The 5165-nt window shown below is 37.7% G+C and overlaps 1 non-coding gene across 1 annotated transcript; it reads left to right on the top strand.

Annotated features, from left to right (window-relative positions):
- Window positions 1–532: 532 nt before the first annotated feature.
- Window positions 533–604, top strand: TRNAW-CCA. The gene has a single exon. It is a non-coding gene; the product is annotated as a tRNA-Trp (tRNA).
- Window positions 605–5165: the final 4561 nt, after the last annotated feature.

Below are 5165 nucleotides of genomic sequence, written 5' to 3'. Positions count from 1 at the left end.
TTTCTTTTGTAAAAATCAGAGATAATAAAAGATTTGGAATGTGACAGATACATATCTGTAGCTGTAGATACTTTTTTGCTATATTTTTCATTTCTTTGATGTGCATTATGTGATTTTTGCAGAAGATAACATAAACAAAGTATTATTATTTCTTTATTCATAATTATATATTCTTGCAACAAATAAAGAATCATTTCCCTTGTTCTTAAAATGAAATTTGACATTAAATTTGATGTCATATGTTGATAATACACTTGATAACATGTGTTGATATTACTTTCATTTAAGCCATTTAAGATATGCCTTAAGCATTTACTTATATCTCGTTTGTACATTGAAGGAGGAAATGGCAACCTACCCCAATATTCTTTCCTGGAAAATTCCACTAGCAGAGGAGCCTGGTGGGCTACATTTCAAGGGGTCAACTGAACACGTCTCGGTGGCAGCAGCATTTGTACATATTTCCATTTTAAAAGAAATGACAAACATGCTCTTAACTACCATAAACTTAAATTGTTGGGAAGTAAGGGCTTCCCTGGTGGCTCAGAGGTTAAAGCGTCTGCCTCCAATGCGGGAGACCCGGGTTCGATCCCTGGGTTGGGAAGATCCCCTGGAGAAGGAAATGGTAACTTACTCTAGCATTCTTGCCTGGAGAATCCCATGGACTGAGGAGCCTGGTAGGCTACAGTCCACGGGGTCGCAAAGAGTCAAACACGACTGAGCGACTTCACTTTCACTTTCACGGAGTGACTGAGGAGTAATTAGGTATTATGAGGGTGAATTGTTTCTACTGGTTGAGAAAATTACATTGGACCTGTAACTTCAACATGCATTGTTTTTCTTTAAAGTTTTGCCTATAGGAATAATTTTGTGCTATTTTTTTCTTTTAGTTGTAAAATTCTAACTTTTAATACTATTCAAAGATTAAGAAAGAAAAGATGTTTTCAAAGAAAAATCTCCAGAACACTTCACCAGGCAAGATGGGTCATTCTTTAGGGATATCAATATGCCTTAATAAAACATGATATTTTACATAGGTTAAAATTCTAAGTTTAACAATAGGTATATGTATCTTTGTTTGGATGAAGCACAAGCTGGAATCAAGATTGCTGGGAGAAATATCAATAATCCCAGATATGCAGATAACAACACCCTTATGGCAGAAAGCGAAGAGGAACTAAAGAGCGTCTTAATGAAGGTGAAAGAGGAGAGTGAAGAGCTGGCTTAAAACTCAGCATACAAAAACTAAGATCATGGCATCCAGTCCCATCATTTCATGGCAAATAGAAGGGAAAACAATGGAAACAGTGAGATCCTTTATTTTGGGGGGCTACAGAATCACTGCAAATGGTGACTGCAGCCATGAAATTAAAAGACACGTGTTCCTTGGAAGAAAAGCTATGACCAACCTAGCTTATTAAAAAGACCCGTCTTTTTATTACAAAGATGCATTTAGTCAAAGCTATGGTTTTTCCAGTAGTCACATGTGGATGTGAGAGTTGGACTTTAAAGAAATTTGCGTGCTGAAGAACCAATGCTTTTGAACTGTAGTACTGGAGAAGACTCTTAAGAGTCCATTGGACTGCAAGGAGATCCAACAAGTCAATCCTAAAGGAAATCAGTCATGAATATTCATTGGAAGAACTGATGCTGAAGCTGAAGCTCCAATACTTTGGCCACCTGATGTGAAGAGCTGACTCATTGGAAATGACCCTGATCCTGGGAAAGATTGAAGGCAGGAGGATAAGGGGACGGCAGAGAATGACATGGTTGGATGGCATCACTGACTGGATGGACATGAGTTTGAGCAAGCTCCAGGAGTTGGTGATGGCCAGGGAAGCCTGGCATGCTGCAGTCCATTAGCCACAAAGAGTAAGATATGACTGAGTGACTGAACTGATACTTATCTTTAAAACATCAACTACTCCTTTATATTCTCATCTAAATATTCTCAGTAGATACCTTCCCTAGTTTTTTGGTGGGCACCATTAGATCTTGAGAGAGAAGTTTCCTCTGTCAGTATTCTGCTACCATGATTGATTTACTAAACTTGTTTTTAAAAGAACAAAATGTTCTTTTAAAAAACTGAACCCCTCCTTTCTCCCCAGTGAATAGATTTCATAATCTATTCTGTAATTTGCTTAAGGATTTCAATATGCTAGCTACATCCCTTAAGGGATTACTTACTATTCATAACCCTCAGAGTAACTGCACCAAGCTATTGTTTGAGGAAATCTGGGAAAGCAATCATTTTTTTTCCTGGGAAGGAAGACCCAAAGTTTATTATAAGCATGCTACTATCCTTAATTACACTAGGTCCTAATCTGGGGTTTACAAAAGGAATGAGACAATGTAAAGTAAGCGAACAACAGCCGATAATGTTTTTAGAAGTGCTGAATATTTTAAAACAGCAATAGTCTCTTGACAGCATCCTTATCTGCAGAGATTTCCATCAGTATGGCAGAAATATAGTTGCTATCATCAAATAGAAAGCTGCACAGTCACTGAAATTTGTTAGAATGAAGTCCTGTGCACTGTTCCCAAGTGTTCTTGGTCATCTGAATTGATTTCCACCACTGGGAATAATGGAAATACCAAAGAATGCCACACTTCTCCCGAATTAAATGGCCTGACAGTTATTGTAAAAGTCAAATACAAAAGAATTTGATCTCCAGATTATTTTTAGGTAGTAAATTTCACGATTTTCTTTCTTTTTAAAGAGTTTAAATTCAAGTGAAGGTATTTTTTCCAGTTTTGTTGAGATATAATTGACATTCATCTCTGTATAATTTTAAGTTATACAGCATGATTTGATTAACATATACTGTGAAGTAACTGCCACAATAAGTTTAGTTAACATCCATCATCTCATGTAGATACAAAAAGGAGAAGAAAAAAAAGAAAAGGTTTGCTCCCTTGTGATGAGAACTCTTAGAGTCTACTCTTTTAATAACTTTCAAATGCCATACAGCAGCATTAACTGTACTCATCACATTGTATGTTATATACCTAGTACTTGTGTACCAATAAAGTTAATCAATAGTCAATCTAAGAAATAAAAAATTTTATTCAAACCAACCTGAGGATTATAACCTGGCAGACATATTTCAGAAAGCTCTAAGGAGTGTTCCAAAGAGGTAATAGGGGAAATCAGTATATATGTGATTTTAGAGAAGGAATACATGCATTCAAGTACGTATCTTGGTAGAAGGTTACTGCTATTTGCAAGGAACAGATATCTTAGTTAATGGTTTTAGTGCTTTTCTAAGTGTAGGAAGATGCAAGAAACTGAGGTGCTTTTTTTTTGGAGTTGCAAATATTTTTCTGAGTTTATTGCCTTTTTTTCCCAATTATTTTTATTAGTTGGAGGCTAATCACTTTACAATATTGTAGTGGTTTTTGCCATACATTGACATGAATCAGCCATGGATTTACATGTGTTCCCCATCCTGAACCCCCCTCCCACCTCCCTCCCCACCCCATCCCTCTGGGTCATCCCAGTGCACCAGGGCCGAGCACACTTGTCTCATGCATCCAACCTGGACTGATGACCTGTTTCACACCTGATAATATACATGTATTGATGCTGTTCTGAAGAAACTGAGTTTATAAAATTTTCTTTTGAAAATATTTAAATATCTCATGGCCTGTTCTTCCAGTTTTCCCAGAGCACTGAATGCCTCATTCTGATCTTTCAGCAATTGGACTCGCTAATGACTTGATTCTTATAGAACTAGAAGATGGGCAAAATTACTTATTTTACAATCACCTCCCTCATGGCCTTATTAATATTTCTACCAAGATTTGTCAGACATTTCCTGATCTGTATGTCTATGGCACTAGGAACATTCATTCCCAGGTCAAATGAGGATTCTGTTGACAGACACTTGGTATGCTATTATTGGACCAGTCCCTGTTAACAGTAGCCAAAAACCTCTGGACTGCCTGTCTTATTAGTCTGTCATGGTCCACAAAACAGTGTGGGTTTTGTTTTGTTTTGTTTTGTTTTGTTTTTTGCTTTTTCCCATATCTAGAGTTAAACTATTACAAACATCATTTCAGCTCAGTTGAGTCTCAGTCGTCTCCAACTCTGTGACCCCATGGACTGCAGCACACTAGACTTCCCTGTCCATCACCAACTCCTGGAGCTTGCTCAGACTTATGTCCATTGAGTCAGTGATGCCATTCAACCATCTCATCCTCTGTCATCCCCTTCTCCTCTTGCCTTCAATCTTGCCCAGCATCAGAGTCTATTCTAATGAGTCAGTCCTTCACATTAGGTAGCCTAAGTATTGGAGTTTCAGCTTCAGCATCATTCAGAAATATTCATTTCTTCCAATGGATATTCAGGCCTGACTTCCTTCAGAATTGACTGGTTTGATCTCCTTGCAGTCCAAGGGACTCTCAAGAGCCTTCTCCAACACCACCTTTCAAAAGCATCAATTCTTCAGTGCTCAGCTTTCTTTATAGTAAAACTTTCACAGCCTTACATGAATACTGGGAAAAGGGCCAATGTCAACAAAGTAATATCTGTGTTTTTTAATATGCTGTCTAGTTTGATCATAGCTTTTCTTTCAAGGAGCAAGTGTCATTTAATTTCATGGCTGCACTCACCATCTGCAGTGATTTTGGAGCCCAAGAAAATAGGGTCTGTCACTGTTTCCATTGTCTTCCCATCTATTTGTCATGAAGATCATGGATGCCATAATCTTACTTTTCTGAATGTTGAGTTTTAAGCCAACATTTTCACTCTCGTCTTTCACTTTCATCAAGAGGTTCTTTAGCTTCTCTTCACTTTTTGCCATAAGGGTGGTGTCATCTGCATATCTAAGGTTATTGATATTTCTCCTGGCAATCTTGATTTCAGCTTGTGCTTCATTCAGCCTGGCATTTCACATGATGTACTCTGCATATAAGTTAAATAAGCAGGGTGACAATGTATAACCTTGACGCACTCCTTTCCCAATTTGGAAACAGTCTGTTCCATGTCTGGTTCTACCTGTGTCTACTTGACGTGCATGTGGATTTCTCAGGAAATAGGTAAAGTGATCTGGTATTCCTATCTCTTTAAGTATTTTCCATAGTTTGTTGTGATTCACACAGTCAAAGGCTTTGGCACAATCAATGAAGCAGAGGTAGATATTTTGATGGAATTCTCTTGCTTT

This window comes from Cervus elaphus, chromosome X (genome assembly GCF_910594005.1).
Source record: "Cervus elaphus chromosome X, mCerEla1.1, whole genome shotgun sequence".
Lineage (NCBI taxonomy): Eukaryota > Metazoa > Chordata > Mammalia > Artiodactyla > Cervidae > Cervus > Cervus elaphus.
Note: the sequence above shows the minus strand (reverse complement) of the source record. Positions and strands in the feature narration are given on the sequence as shown.